The 17228-nt window shown below is 41.4% G+C and overlaps 1 long non-coding RNA gene across 1 annotated transcript; it reads right to left on the reverse strand.

Moving 5' to 3' along the window:
- Positions 1–11586: 11586 nt before the first annotated feature.
- On the reverse strand, positions 11587–16881 carry LOC145801670 (uncharacterized). Its single transcript, XR_014343312.1, has 4 exons — positions 16738–16881; positions 16549–16620; positions 15741–15810; positions 11587–11862 (listed from the first exon to the last, which is right to left on the reverse strand). It is a non-coding gene; the product is annotated as an uncharacterized LOC145801670 (long non-coding RNA).
- Positions 16882–17228: the final 347 nt, after the last annotated feature.

Here is a 17228-nt window from a genome sequence, read left to right on the forward strand (position 1 = left end):
GCAAATAGAGCGATTTCCAACGGATGATCTCCTGGGCTCTTGTAGCTTATGTCCTTTCTATTCTATGATTTGTTAGATTTAACTTTCATTTTGCTGAGTAATTGTTTGATGTAATGACTTCCAACCCCATTTATTTCTATTTATTTCATTATAATTATTTGATCTAATAGCTTCCAACCCCATTTCTTTCTATTCATTTCATTATGGTTGCTTGATGTAATAATCTCCAAACCCCCATTTCTTTTTATTCCTTTCATTGCAAAGGCTTGATATAATAACTTTCAACCTTCATTTCTTTCTATCCTTTTCCATGTATGTCTTCCAACCCCTATTTCTTTGTATCCCTTTTATTTCTAAGCTTTTTATACCTATTGATAGCATCATGTTTTCTTTATCATCATCTTTATGCTTGCATCCATGTTTCATGCATTTAGATTCGGCTCATTGGCTTTATATCATTTCTTATGTGATTTTGTGCACTACCTTGTGTTTTGAGATGATTCACATGTCATGTACTAGTAGTCGAATCTAAAGTTGAATTCTTGTATATGTATTGCATTAGTAGTCTGCATATAAGAATATGCATATTTTGCTAATTCTTTTTTTCCATCTTTTCGTTGAATGCCAGTAAATTTATAGGTGAGCATTTATAGTTTTAGCATCTCAGTTGTACATGATTTTCTTATTATATTAAACATTCTATCATGTAACTAATTGCTTAATTAATCTATCTCTATGATTGCCAATATTGCCAGTAGATGAAGATTGTGTCGCTCAAGTTGAAATGGTGTTGGTTATTGTGTATGTGAGCTCAATTTTACTTCATATGTACTTTTTTCAAAACTCATTTAAAATGCATGAAATCAAAACCTTCCTAAGTGAATGACATAGTTTATACCTGATTGCTTTACACAGTAATTATAGCATTAATAATAAGAACACGAGCATATATTATATATAAAACTCATATCATGGTTTAGTAGAGGCTAATCCTTTGATCAAGTAAATGGGGGTGTTCAATTCATGATCTTTCCTGCTCATACTTAAGGTCCCTGAACTAAGGCATCTTTGGTTATGATAGTTAGTGGCCTTGGACATAAGTCATGAGTTTTCTAGTTTTCTCAAAAGATCTGAAATCTAGTGATCCAATCCATTTACGGCACATTTTGTGATTAATGGATTTTCTATAAATTTTTCAGATATAGACTCTCATTTATGTTTCGTACTGCACTCATGGGACTAGATCAGAGATAAGCAGCCTGAACTGTTAGGCGCGCCCGAGACATCCTACAAGAGTCCTAGTTGATATCAAACTACCTGCTTGGGTAAGGATGGACTCTTAAGGGAGTTGATTTTAATCTAAATAGGAGGAGTTTTGGATAAGTGATATCCTTTTAAGGGATATAATCCAATTAAGTAAGACTTCTAGAAAAAGTAGGGCACTGATCATTATATAAAGAAAGCACCCTGGCCTAAGGTACATTTTTTTATTTTTATTTTTATTTTTATGTTTTGAGTTTTGTGATTGAGTTGATATCTTTGAGAGATAAGTTGACTGACTTGATCGTCGAAGTACCCTTGGGTAGATGAGCCATCGATTTTGTTGTCTTCTTGTGTGTAGGTGTTAGGCTTATCTATTTCTGCACATGCTCTACGGCTTCCCAGGATCTCGATGAAGAGATTTGATTTGGTTGTGAGGTCAAAATTCAACACTCACAATTTGGCGCCGTCTATAGGAACTTAGTTGGAATAGATGGCGAATGTTGCACATAATGAGTAAAATCTGTAGGTCGAGGATGGCCTGTATAGTGAGGGTGGAGAGCACATCAATCTTAGCGTAAGAGTTGGACAGAATGGTAGAGAAAATCAAGAAGTAGATGCGCAAACAAATGATACCTTCAACGGCGAAAATCTAAGGGTAGAGGAAGGCTAGAGAAAGGGCAATGGTAGGGTACAAGATCAGGGCCAAGAGGAGTATTATAACAAAAATGATGTCCAAATTTTGAAGGATCGATGCTTACGCCGCGATACGGAGGTAAATGATTTGTTCAATAAAGTAGCAGAGTTGTAAACTATGATGAAGTTCGTCGTACAAACTCAGGTTTTGCAGTCGACACCACCATCTTTGCCCCATGGTCATAAATGCTGGTGTCCAGAATGGGAGGCAGGTGTCGGCATAACACAATGGGAGAAGGCTAGGGGACTCACCTCGAGGATCAGTACATGTTGGTGGAGGTGAACTCCAAAGAGAAGTACAGTCACATATTAGAGGATCAAAGCAAGTGAATAGACAAGGACAGAATGCCGAGAACACATTGGATCTTAATAGATCCAAGAGACCGAATCCCAGCACGAAGAGTAGTACGTCGAACAGGTTGAAGTCAGTTAATAGCAAAGCAGTAGGGTGATCAAAGAAGGATTTACGCAACCTCCTTTAGAAGAAGAAGAAGGTGGTTGAGGTTATATTAATGGTTAACCCGAGGTTACCATTCTCCGTAGAGTTGGAGGCTTTTGAAGCACTAAAGAGGTTTTCCATGCCAAAGTTCCATACATATAAAGGTAGGTCTGATCCTAATGTCCACATCAGGCTTTATCTTAATGTGATGTTGTTGTAGAGTGGAAACAATATGCTTTTATGTAAAGTGTTCCTAGCAACATTGGGGGATATAGCCTCAGATTGGTTTTTGAGGTGTCTAAAAGGGTCAATGAAGAGCTAGGATGGTTTGACTGAGATGTTTGTGGGTCGATTTATCACCAACAACATTCAAGCTTTGAGGGTTGTCTCATAGGTGTTTATGAAGAAGGATGTCAATGAAAGTTTGAGGGCCTATGCCAAGAGATATTACAAGGTTTACAATCAAATTCTAGGTTGTAACTAGGAACTTACCATGGTTTCATTGAAAAATGACCTAGAATACGATAGCCCACTTTGGCAATCCCTGGCCAAGACTCTCCTGACATCAATGGAGAATCTGATGGTTAGGATTGAGAAGTATGCAAGGGTCAAAGAAGATAAGCATAAATGAGGAAGTACAAGCAAGAAAGAGAAGATGAATAGTTCACCTAGGCGGAACCAATCACCAAGGAGAAACGGAGACGAAAACAGAGAGTTAATGTGGGATGCTTTTGGGGTTATCAAGCGCTCCCAACAATTTAGACTCTCATTCTCTTGATTTAGTTTCACTAGTGCAATGTGAAACAAAAATTGAAAGTCTAGATCTGACAACTTTTATTTGAAACCCATTTTTATTACAAACATTTTACTGAAAATGGACTATATCACCAAATCCTAGAGTTGCCACCTAATCTTTTGAAGAAATTATAAAACCCGTGACTCGCACCAAAAGCCATTGTCCGTTATAACCAAAGTATTTCAGCTCAGGAACTTAGGTATAAGGGGGGGAAAGTCATTAATTGAGCACCCGCACTCATCCGATCAGAAGGTCACCCTCTACTAAGTCATGATGTGGTTTTTATAATCGATATATGCTCATGTTTTGATTATTAATAAGGCTAACATTACTATCTAAGGTAATCAAGCATAGATTGTGTCGACAATTTTGGTTATGCTTTGATTTCATGTGTTTTTGAAAAGCCTTTTTTTGGGTACAAATTCATAAGCATAAGACTCAATCACATTCCAATAAAAGCAGCACAACCTCTATTTACCTGCATTCATATAGATATTTCATTCAAACATGTAGTCTCATTGTGTAGACACCCTATTTTTTACGGCCCTTAAGACTTGGGCTCCACTAATGGATCACTCAATGATGAATGTGTATGCTTGTCGACTGCTTGATTCCTCAGCAGGAAACCTCGGTTTTGAACCTTTAAACCTTGTGCCTTGTTTTGGACCAAAACAGTGGTTTTTCAAGTCTATGCCTCCCGTGACCTGCCGTCCACTAGTGTGGCTTGCCGGCCACCACTATTAGTGGCCTGTCGGCCACTAGTGCAAAAAACCAGATATTTTCTGCCAGCTGTCCCTGTAGATGCATGCACCATTCCAACTGTATTTGTAAGGATATTTTTGAGGGTCTCTCATATATTTCTATATATAGATGACCCTCTCTTTGGTTTGCAAGGTTAGAAAAATTTAGGAGTGAGAAAATTTTTTTGGATAGCAAATTTTGTAAAATTCCTCTCTCTCTCTCTTGCAACTTGCATAGCCTTTGCCTAAACACTCTAAACCAAACCTAGAGAGTTTCTTGATGAGGTGATTTGAGCTTAAATTTGAGCTCTTGAGGCACTTGAGAGTGTGGAATAGTGGTTTAGAAATCCAAGGAATCATTCATCTTCAAGAGGTATACATTCTAGTTCTTTTGTGCTAACTCTTTCTCATATTTTCATGTTGTTTTTGAGCTGTTTATTACATGTTTATTGCCTGTATTTTTGGGCTGAAACTTGTGGTTTAAGGCCATTAAAGGTAGAGGGATTGGCAACCCTTCTTTGAACCTTGTTTCTAAGGCCTTTGCCCTTGTGTTTCCCACCTTCTTCTCAACTTTGTTTCCCACTTTCTCCTCAACTTTGTTTGAGCTTTTTACCATTGATTTTTAGATGTTTTTCAGAGGAAAAAAAAAAAATCATGTTTTGAAGTCCCAAAAGTAGAGGGGTTAGCCTCCCCTCCTTGTGCTTGTATGCTAGTTTTAATTCCTCAATATTTTAGCTAGTTGTTGCAGTTATTTTTATCTTAATTCCAACACGTTTTTGGACTATTTTAGGACTGTTTTTATGAGTTAGCTTTATTCATGCTTTGTATAGTGTATTTGTAGTGTAATGGTCCTCATAGGCTTGGTGGTTTAGGCCTTAACCACCAACCTATTTGAGTTGATAGTATTTATTTATTACTTTCCATACTTGTGTTCACCTGTAAACATCTTTGCAACCTCCCTCATTTCTTGGCCTTTTATTTCTTTGTGAGTGGTTTCAAACCGATTGTTTGTTTAAGCTTGAGATTGAGGTTGTTGTGCTTAATGGTTTAATCCATTTGGGGGTTCATTACCAACGGCATGACACTTCTCTCATGCCTAAAACAACACTTGGTTTGGTGTTTCTCTCTATTAGTGGACTTAATCTTCATTTTTGGACTAAATGAATTAAGGAATGGAAAGGTAATTAAAAGAGGTAATTAAAATCGGGGATAAAATGGACCAAGATAATAAAATAATGTGGTAGCTAAATAATAGCAGACGCAGATAGGCAGTGTATATTTTCCCAATCGCTGTATAGCATGCACTCGACCTCGCCTTGACGTTTCAGATGCCGAATAAGTTGATTAGGAGGCCGATTGAAAGTTGGAATACGACATAATGGGGGGGCCGAGTGAACAAGTGCATGACAGATCAAGAATGGGCCTTGCCTAGAAGACCAGGAGTGTATATAAATAGAAGAACGACGAACAAGAAAAGGGATGTGAGAAAAAACAAGCTTAACTTAAAATACAAACAACCAAGAGAGTATACACTGACTTATCCATCGGAGTGCTAATTCCGGCACGCCCAACCAGAGTGCTCATTCTTTTTCAGGCTACACGCTGAGGATCTTGAGCGTCCCATTGGATCCAAAGAGTATTTCTGAACCACCTTCCCCACAATTGGTTCCGTCTATGGGAATACTCAACTACATCCATGGCGGGAGCAACGGAAGATCCTCCAATAATAGCTGACGAAACTACACCCAGAGATGATCTCACCCCAACAAACATGCTAGGACCAGAGACTATCGCCGCAAGATGCGCCTTGAACTTCGACTCACCCTCGACTTCAGCGCATGAGACAATGCAAGCGATCATGGAACAAGCAAAGCAAAACGAACAGAGGTTGGAGAACATGATCGCTGAGAACGAACGTCTCCGTCAGGATTTGGCCTTGGAAGTGGCGAAGTCTAAACAAGCTGTACGCCAAGATCCGGAACGACCTCTGAGGGTAGGTGGTCGACGACCTCGAGCCCGACAACAAGACACTGACAGCGACTCTGACTCATTATCCCCGGAGCCCAAGAAGAAGGGATGACCCGAAACTACCAGTTCCTCTGAAGAGAGTCCACATATAAGGCATAAGCGAAGATGAAATAGTTCAGACGAAGAGGACTAGCACAATCCCTTTGTGCAACGGATCACAAAGGCAGTACTACCCAAGAAGTTTAAAGCCCCGTCGTTCACCTTATACGACGGGAAATTGGATCCCACGAATCATATCCGTCACTATAAGCAAGCCATGACGTTACATGCAGACGACGAAGCTCTCATGTGCAGAATATTTCCGAGCAGTTTGGGACCGCTGGCAGTCAGATGGTATTATAAGTTAGATCCGGCGTCGATTAAGAGTTTCCATCAATTACAAAAATCCTTCAGGGTAAGATTCATCACCAACGAGGTCCAGCCGAAACAATCCAACTCTTTCTGGGCAATGCAGATCTAGCCAGGAGAAACACTAAGAGCATATTTGGTGCGCTATTGGGAGTGCTTTAATCTTGTTGATGACGCTTCCAACGACTCCATGGCCATCACCGCCTTTAAAATGGGTTTGCATCCTGACAGTGCTCTGCACAGTTCCTTGACTAGAAGGCCCCCCAAAACAGTCTGGTCGTTGATGAAGAAAGTTAAGGAATACTGCAAAGTGGAAGATGACGCCTTGCGGGTTAAAGTCGGAAACAAGGCCGACAAGACGGCCTATCCTGAAATTGTTCAGCCGGTAAACTCTGTGTCACCTCGGAGTCCTGAACCATGGCATCGGGCTAAACGAGAAAAGAGACGGGATTCACGACGATCAAACGACTAATGTTCTCACCGAGCTAGCGAACAACTTCAAGTAGATAGCAGGCGCACAAGGCGCGTAGACAAGAAGTATACGGAGTTGTTAGAGCCGATTAGCATGGTTATGCCTAAAGTCCAACATCTTCCATTCTTCGAATGGCCACCCAAAATGGTGGGACCTTCCGACACGAGACGACGAGATAGGCGGTGCGAGTATCACAAAGACCACGACCATGATACTGAGAGTTGTTATGCATTGAAAGATCACTTGGAGGAATTGGTACAAGATGGTCGGCTACAACAGTACGTCCGAAAAGACAACTCAACCAAAGCAATAGTCTTAAGGTAGGATTCGCCTCCACTCGGCGTGATCCACATGATATACAACCTACCAGCGGCATCCGCGATGGATACGATTCAGTCACGTCCTGACCCTCAAAATCAACTCACCTCGGCTAAACGGCCCCGTGAAGCTGCGAGCATTGCCTTCGATGATTCAGATTTGGCCGAAGTGATATATCCTCACATCGATCCTTTGGTAATTGAGTTACGCGTAAACCGATTCACCGTTGAGGGCGTACTCATTGATCCTGGGAGCACATCAGAAGTTATGTATTACAAGACATTCACCAAACTCGGCTTCACCAAATCGGATCTTTCTCCAGCTCCTTATCCATTATTCAGCTTCAACGCCAATCCAGAGTACCCGTTAGGCAAAGTCATGCTACTAGTTCGAGCAGGCTCGCGAATAGTGGATGTGGAATTCTTGGTCGTCATGCTGCCCTCGCTGTATAACGTCATCATGGGCCGAACTTGGCTGCATACCATGCAGGCCGTGCCAAGCACCTATCATCAGTTGCTTCGTTTCCCTACTGAACGAGGCGTTGAACAAACCTGCGGTTCACAGAAATCGGCACAAGCATGTTATCTCCTTGCCGCGAAGACACCAAGAGAGCTGAAAGTGAATTCTATTGAGGTGCCGGATCGAGAGAGCCTTGACGATGTTAGACGACTTCCAAGCGAAAAGGCCACGAAAACCCTGGATCGAGTTGAAATTGTCGGGAATCCTGACAGGTTCTTCATGATCGGTGCCTCATTGAACGAAGTTGGCAGACAGTAGCTAATTACCTTCTTACTCGGCAACCTTGACATATTTGCCTGGTCGCCGTATAAGATGCCGGGTGTAGATCCATCTGTCTCTCAGCATCGTTTGAATGTTGACCCCAAATGTAAGCCGATTATACAGAAAAGCTGGTGGTCAGCCGCAGAGCACACTGTCACCGTTGTTGAAGAGGTTGACCGGTTGCTTGACGCCGGAGCTATCAGGGAAGTGACCTACCCTACATGGCTCTCGAATACTGTGGTTGTGAAGAAAAAAAATGGGACTTGGCGTGTCTGCGTTGATTTCACCGACCTAAACAAAGCTTGCCCCAAGGATTGCTTTCCCCTACCCAAAATTGACCAACTTGTAGATGCTACGGCACGTCACCAACGTATGAGCTTCTTTGATGTCTACAGAGGCTACCATCAAATTGCCATGCATCTGGAGGACCAAGACAAAACTGCATTCTTCATCCCAAGAGGAACCTATTGCTATAAGGTCATGCCTTTTGGGTTGAAGAATGCAGGGGCAACTTACCAAAGACTAGTCACTACCATGTTCAAGGAGCAACTCGGTCACACTATGGAAGTTTACATTGACGATATGGTAGTCAAGTCCAAAGAAGAGCAAACTCATTTAGCCGATTTGGAAGAGACATTCGGCATTCTACGCAAATACAGAATGAAGCTGAATGCTTCCAAATGTGCGTTTGGGATCGGCTCTGGCAAATTCTTAGGTTACATTGTCAACCACCGAGGAATCGAAGCCAATCCGAGGCAAATCACTGCAATCCTGGAACTCGGCTCCCCTCGATCAGTCAAGGAGGTTCAGAAGTTGATGGGGATGGCCACCTCACTCAACAGGTTCATCAGTCGTTCCACAGACCGTTGTTGACAATTCTTTCAGACACTACGGCAGGGTAAAACTTTTGAATGGACCTCCGAGTGCGAAGCCGCTTTTAATGGTCTGAAGGCTTATCTCTGATCTGTTCCACTTTTGACAACACCATCAGCAGGCAACTCACTCATTTTATATCTGGCCGTCTCCGACTGGGCTGTCAGCGCCATATTGTTGAAGAAAGAGCTTGGAGAGCAGCGACCAGTGTATTATGTGAGCAAGGTAATGGTTGACGCCGAAACCATTACCTTCCACTGGAAAAACTTATCCTAGCCCTAGTCATGGCGGCGAGAAAACTGATGCATTACTTCCAGGGGCATAGCATCGGGGTACTAACAGATTACCCCCTCCGATCAGTACTACGTAGTGCAGAAGCATCATGGCGTGTTTCGAAATGGGCCCTTGAACTCGGCCAGTACGATATTCAATTTCTGCCTAGAACCTCAATCAAAGGGCAAGTCCTTGCTGATTTTGTAGCCAAATTCACGAGGGGTGTTGCCGACTTCAAGACCGACCAAACTCAACCCAAGCCGAATTAGAGAATTTATGTGGGGGACATTTGGTAGCTGTATTGTGATGGGTCATCCAATCAACGGGGCAGTGGAGCTGGAGTAGTAATCATGGCTCCCGACGACGCAATAATTGAGCAGGCCGTCAAACTCGGCTTCGAAGCATCAAATAACGAGGTCGAATACGAAGCCTTTCTAACCAGTTTGCGGAATGCACATCTTCTGGGTGCTCAGCATTTGCTTGTATTTTGTGATTCAAAATTGGTGATCAATTAGCTAAAGGGGGAGTACGCGGTCAAAAATGACCGTATGACGGCTTACATGAAAATGGCTAACTCATTGTTGGCAAAATTTGACCATCATGAATTGAATCAAATAACATGTGATCAGAACACACATGCAAATGCCCTAGCTTGCCTAGCCTCCGCCATTAACTCAGAGATTAAACGGACCATCGAAGTAGGTTTCATTCCAGAGCCGAGCATTGGCCCTTCGGAGGAAATCCAGGTCAATGTCATAGAGTTAGGACCAAGTTGGATGGACCCCATTGCTGCATTCCTATCTTCTGAACAGCTCCTAGCGGACAAGAAAGAAGCGCACAGGCTGCGAAACAAAGCCCTGCGATACTACTTGGATCCGCAAGGAAAGCTTTATAAAAAATCCCTTTCTGGTCCATACCTGGAATGCGTGCATCCGGACAAAGTCGAAGAGCTTTTGACTGAAATACATGAAGGCAGTTGTGGCACACATTCTGGCGGGTGCTCTTTGGCTTATCGAGCTGTGACACAAGGGTATTACTGGCCGACAATGAGAGTCGATGTCGAGTGTTACGCGAAAAAGTACGAACAGTGCCAGAAGTTCTCTCCTCTGATTCACCTGCCTGCTGAAGAGTTAAGCTCCATAACCAGCCCTTGGCCGTTCGCTCAATGGGGACTTGACATCGTCGGACCCCTGCCTCGTGCCCCGGGTAACAAGCGATTTCTGATCGTCGCGACTGATTATTTCATGAAATGGGTAAAGCGTTTTGTATGGAGAAATATCATAACGTGGTTCGGCATTCCTAGAGCACTTATATCAGACAATGGCACAAAGTTTGATTGCGGAGTCTACTGGGAGCTTTGCAGCAAGTATGGTATTCGGCCTTACTTCTCCACCCCAGCTTATCCACAGAGTAATGGCCAAGCTGAAGCCTCCAATAAAAACATTTTAGACGGTATCAAAAAGATGCTGGAGAAGGCGAAAGGCCGATGGGTTGAAGAACTGCCGAGTGTATTATGGACTTTTTGCATAACACCTAGACGGCCCACCGGGGAAACGTCGTTCGCTTTGTGCTTTGGAACACAGGCAATTATCGCCTTGGAGATCGGCCTCCCAACCTTGAAATCAAAAGTTTTTGATATGGGCCAAAACGATATGATGTTGGCTTTTTGGATTTGACTCTGATTGAAGAACGAAGAGACTGCGCCCTTACCGCCATGGCACGGTACTAGCAGCAACTTGCTAAGTCGTATAACCAACGCATTTAGCTACACCGCTATGTACCAGGCGAATTGGTCCTACACTACAACAAAAAAGGTCTTTGGTGACAGATTGATTTTGTCTCCAAACATCAAAATTTCGTCACTAAAGTGATCTGTGACGAAAAAAATTTGTCACCACGTTCGTGGCCTATACGTCGTCACAAAAAGTACCTGGTGACGAAAAACAGTTTCGTCACCTATTTTTCATTTTTGGCGACAAAATGTTTCGTCTCCAAATGTTGAATTTTTCGTCCTCTAAGGCACCAATTTTGTCACCAAAACTAAATAATATTTTATTTTAATTATTTTTTGTGACGAAATATTTCGTCACCAAATATATTTTAGTGACGAAAGTTTTCCTCACCAATGATATGGATTAAGGTGATAAAAAAATTCGTCACTAAAATGAGCAAAAAAAAAATTTATTCAATGACAAAAAATATTTTGTCACCAAATATTTCAATTTAGCGACGAAATATTCAGCAAATATGACGAAATTTTTGATTTCGTACTATATCATTAGTGACAAAATTATTCGTCATGTTTTTTTAAAACTAATAGCGACATTTTTTATTTCGTCACTAATAAAAATTAAAAATTTTGAAAATGGAGGTACTATTTTCTTCCGAAATTTTTTCTTTTCAGTAACAATTCCCTGCGCATTTCAATAACCTGTTCAATAAAATATCTATTACAAATTAATACAAAAATCTGTTCATTTTCATAATCATCACAATCGAATTTTAGCACTATCCACAAAAATACAATATGAACTGCATTCAGATTATAAACATGTCTCCAAATATCCACAAAAAACGTCTACTAATATCCACAAAAATATAATATCAACCGTATGCAGATTACCAAATACATCTCCTAATATCCAACAAAAAACATGTCTACTAATATCAACAAAAATAAAATATCAAGGGCGGATTACCAAACATGCCCCGTAATACTAACAAAAATATAAAATTTACAACACAACCAAAATACATGTAAGGTAATATGAACAAAAACACAAAATGAGCTACCATCGGCCCTCCAAATTACCAAACACGTCCATATCAAATCTCGAATCTGCAAAAAAATGAAACACAAAAAAAAAAAAATGTCAGTTAGACAATTATTATCTTATCCATAACATATACAATTTAACATGCATTTTTGGACTTAGTTTTCAAACCGAGAGTCCCGTGCTAGTTCCGTAAATTTCCACAACTCACATTGGTCCATCCCGAGGTGTTTGAGGTGTTTCCCGGGCCGTCTCGTGGCTGTTGCACGATTTTGGCCCCCGAAGGTCTCAAGCTCAAGTGTGAAAAAGTGCATTTTTGGGCTTAGTTTTCAAACCAGGAGTCCCATGCTAGTTCCGTAAGTTTTCAAAACTTACATTGGTCCATCCCGATGTGTTTGAGGTGTTTCCCGGGCTGTCTCGTGGCTGTTGCACGATTTTGGCCTCCGAAGGCCTATTTTCAAGCTTAAGTGTAAAAACGTGCATTTTTGGACTTACTTTTCAAGCTGCGAGTCCTGTGCTAGTTCCGTTAGTTTCCATAACTCACATTGGTCCCTCCCGAGGTGTTTGAGGTGTTCCCTGGGCCGTCTCGTGGCTGTTGCACGATTTTGGCCCCCGAAGGTCTATTTTCAAGCTTAAGTGTGAAAAAGTGCATTTTTGGACTTAGTTTTCAAACCGGGAATCCCGTGCTAGTTCCGTAAGTTTTCACAACTCGCATTGGTCCATCCCGAGGTGTTTGAGGTGTTTCCCGGGTCGTCTCGTGGCTGTTGCACGATTTTGGCCCCCGAAGGTCTATTTTCAAGCTTAAGTGTGAAAAAGTGCATTTTTGGACTTACTTTTCAAACCGGGAGTCCCGTGCTAGTTCCGTAAGTTTTCACAACTCACATTGGTTCATCCCGAGGTGTTTGAGGTGTTTCCCAGGCCGTCTCGTGGCTGTTGCACGATTTTGGCCCCCGAAGGCCTATTTTCAAGCTTAAGTGTAAAAAAGTATATTTTTGGACTTACTTTTCAAACCGAGAGTCCCATGCTAGTTCCGTTAGTTTCCATAACTCACATTGGTCCCTCCCGAGGTGTTTGAGGTGTTCCCTGGGCCGTCTCGTGGCTGTTGCACGAGTTTGGCCCCCGAAGGCCTATTTTCAAACTTAAGTGTGGAAAAGTGCATTTTTGGACTTAGTTTTCAAACTGGGAGTCCCGTGCTAGTTCCGTAAGTTTTCACAACTCACATTGGTCCGTCCCGAGGTGTTTGAGGTGTTTCACGGGCCATCTCGTGGCTTTTGCACGATTTTGGCTCCCGAAGGCCTATTTTCAAGCTTAAGTGTGGAAAAGTGCATTTTTGGGCTTAGTTTTCAAACCAGGAGTCCCATGCTAGTTCCATAAGTTTTCACAACTTACATTGGTCTATCCCGATGTGTTTGAGGTGTTTCCCGGGCCGTCTCGTGGCTGTTGCACGATTTTGGCCTCCGAAGGCCTATTTTCAAGCTTAAGTGTAAAAACGTGCATTTTTGGACTTACTTTTCAAGCTGCGAGTCCTGTGCTAGTTCCGTTAGTTTCCATAACTCACATTGGTCCCTCCCGAGGTGTTTGAGGTGTTCCCTGGGCCGTCTTGTGGCTGTTGCACGATTTTGGCCCCCGAAGGCCTATTTTCAAACTTAAGTGTGGAAAAGTGCATTTTTGGACTTAGTTTTCAAACTGGGAGTCCCGTGCTAGTTCCGTAAGTTTTCACAACTCACATTGGTCCGTCCCGAGGTGTTTGAGGTGTTTCACGGGCCATCTCGTGGCTTTTGCACGATTTTGGCTCCCGAAGGCCTATTTTCAAGCTTAAGTGTGGAAAAGTGCATTTTTGGACTTAGTTTTCAAACCGGGAGTCTCGTGTTAGTTCCGTAAGTTTTCACAACTCGCATTGGTCCATCCCGAGGTGTTCGAGGTGTTTCCCGGGTCGTCTCGTGGCTGTTGCACGATTTTGGCCCCCGAAGGTCTATTTTCAAGCTTAAGTGTGAAAAAGTGCATTTTTGGACTTAGTTTTCAAACCGGGAGTCCCGTGCTAGTTCCGTAAGTTTTCACAACTCACATTGGTTCATCCCGAGGTGTTTGAGGTATTTCCCAGGCCGTCTCGTGGCTGTTGCACGATTTTGGCCCCCGAAGGCCTATTTTCAAGCTTAAGTGTAAAAAAGTACATTTTTGGACTTACTTTTCAAACCGAGAGTCCCATGCTAGTTTCGTTAGTTTCCATAACTCACATTGGTCCCTCCCGAGGTGTTTGAGGTGTTCCCTGGGCCGTCTCGTGGCTGTTGCACGAGTTTGGCCCCCGAAGGCCTATTTTCAATCTTAAGTGTGGAAAAGTGCATTTTTGGACTTAGTTTTCAAACTGGGAGTCCCGTGCTAGTTCCGTAAGTTTTCACAACTCACATTGGTCCGTCCCGAGGTGTTTGATGTGTTTCACGGGCCATCTCGTGGCTTTTGCACGATTTTGGCTCTCGAAGGCCTATTTTCAAGCTTAAGTGTGGAAAAGTGCATTTTTGGACTTAGTTTTCAAACCGGGAGTCTCGTGTTAGTTCCGTAAGTTTTCACAACTCGCATTGGTCCATACCGAGGTGTTTGAGGTGTTTCCCGGGTCGTCTCGTGGCTGTTGCACGATTTTGGCCCCCGAAGGTCTATTTTCAAGCTTAAGTGTGAAAAAGTGCATTTTTGGACTTAGTTTTCAAACCGGGAGTCCCGTGATAGTTCCGTAAGTTTTCACAGCTCATATTGGTTCATCCCGAGGTGTTTGAGGTGTTTCCCAGGCCGTCTCGTGGCTGTTGCACGATTTTGGCCCCCGAAGACCTATTTTCAAGCTTAAGTGTAAAAAAGTACATTTTTGGACTTACTTTTCAAACCGAGAGTCCCATGCTAGTTCCGTTAGTTTCCATAACTCACATTGGTCCCTCCCGAGGTGTTTGAGGTGTTCCCTGGGCCGTCTCGTGGCTGTTGCACGATTTTGGCCCCCGAAGGCCCATTTTCAAGCTTAAGTGTGGAAAAGTGCATTTTTTGACTTAGTTTTCAAACCGGGAGTCCCGTGCTAGTTCCGTAAGTTTTCACAACTCACATTGGTCTGTCCCGAGGTGTTTGAGGTGTTTCCTGGGCCATTTCGTGGCTGTTGCACGATTTTGCATACGATGACAACATAACATACAATTTTGCATACGATGGCGAAACTTAATAGTCTTTTTAAATTGACGCACATGGCTTGCCAAGCTAACTAGGAATATGAATCACATAATCAACTAGTTATTATCTTTGAGTTATTACATTTACGCACATGGCGTAAATAAGTTTGTTTAATCATTCCGAGTTCAAGGACCCTTACTCCATTGTACACAAAATTTTGGACCTACTACAGCTGATGAGATTTCCCAAAGCATGTTCTTAAAAATCCAATCACAATTCTTGGCCAAGACTATGAACTATCAAAACTTCCTTCCACTACATATTAACTTTAAATACCAAAACCATCATTACCATAACACCACCACTTTCCCATTACCAGACCGCATCAAAATCCACCCATTGCAACCAGAACTACCTTTAATACCATCAACCACCCCAACCACAACCGTAAACCTTCACAGCATCAACTAATTCTTGCTTACAAGTAACAAGGAGAGGGGAACACAGATTTTTTTATTTTGAAAAAAAAAAAAAGGAAAACTGATTTCCACTCTTGTCACTTAAACCGCCTCCAATACTGAAATCACTTCCAGAACCTTCACCATTCCAACAATCAATATGCCTACATACAATAGACGCTTCTATTCCAAAAGTTTCCAAACATCATTCAGTCTAGCATTTCTATTCAATCTCAATCCAACAAATACAAACATTATTGAAATCATATGTGTTAAACCTTGACCTCCAAAAAAAGTGAACTAAAGACAAAGAAATCAAACGAGCAATTTGTAAAATAATGTACCTATGACCTGGAGAAGTCGCCGTGATGGAGTCCTGTCAGACTGCCGAGGTGCTGATGGAAGCTTCATAGCCTACCTCCCAACAAAGCAACAAATATGAAGATTTAATCATTTTATACTCAAAGAAAGATAAATAATTAAGGCTTGCCCAATTTTGAACAATGAGAAGAATTTGAAGTTGGCCAACAATTACAAAAATGCAGGTACAAGGTGCAAAGCATAATTGCCAAGTTTTATTAGAGTAAACACACATAATTCAACTCAGCAAAGCCTCCACTCATCTATTTAAGGTTGGTTAAATGAGTCCTAATTCAGCATTATCTATCAAATGCAATAACTAACGTAAAATTTGGTCTCCATTTTCCCAGCATTACCCTCAATCTTAATACTCACTCAATGTATCTATAATTTAAATAAATAAATAAGCAATAAAATATATATATATATATATATTATATCCAAGTCAATCGTATGCTAAGACTGTTGGACCCCATTTACCCGATCAGAGAATCAGACTACCATCCTGGCCTGGTTTTAACAACTATGTTTTCAATAAATAAATTAAATAGCTCCTCATGAACCCTAATTTCATTCCTCAAAACACTCTCATACTAACTTCCTAGCACTGCAAAACCAACTCTGGTTCTCTGACAGAGTGACAGATTTGAAGAATAAAGATCCCGTTTTTTTCTTTTTCTTTTTATAAGCGAATGAAGATCATGCATCATGAACACGAAGAGAAGAAGAAGAAGAAGAAGAAGAAGAAGAAGAAGAAAAGTTCATTAAAAAGGAAATAGGGATCAGACTCACAATTTTGTTGAACTTCTCAATTGCAGCTAGCGGAATAGTGCCAACAACAATAATATTTCTGGATCCCTCACTCTTGAAAAGTAAGGAAAAATGTTATTCAACTATTGGAGTTAAACAACTGCTTATAACAAATTAAAAAGAAAAAGAAGACAACAATTTGTAATAGAAAATATAATGCGCATCACTTACCAGAAAAAGAAGACGATAATTTGTCACAAACAAGGTACCTGCTTCATCAGTATTAACAAGAACAACACCATATCCCTGGAACCAAACTTCATAAACTCACTAAGCCTTATCCATATGGTAACATAGCCAATAGCCAATAGCCAATAGCCAAATAAAGTGATAGAAAGAACAAAAAAGTAGTCAAAATGTTGTTTTAATCTAGTTCATTGTGCAAGTGTTGTGGAAATTGTATGATTTGTTCATAAATTCATATTGCATCGTATGGAAAAAGATACACAGCATACAATTTTGCGCAAAAGCAAACATAAAACTGTCATTACTTTGCTCAACAGATGACAACATAACATTTTGATTCTTGGAATAGAACAGCAGATCATAACAGCTGCATTGTTTTCCCTCTATTCTGGGTATTAAATTTTCCATTCAAGTCCTATAGAGCTGGGACATGAGATATGTCTATCAGTATCAAACTTTTGAAGCTACAGTGCAAC

This window comes from Camellia sinensis, chromosome 10 (genome assembly GCF_055761805.1).
Source record: "Camellia sinensis isolate YWXY chromosome 10, ASM5576180v1, whole genome shotgun sequence".
Lineage (NCBI taxonomy): Eukaryota > Viridiplantae > Streptophyta > Magnoliopsida > Ericales > Theaceae > Camellia > Camellia sinensis.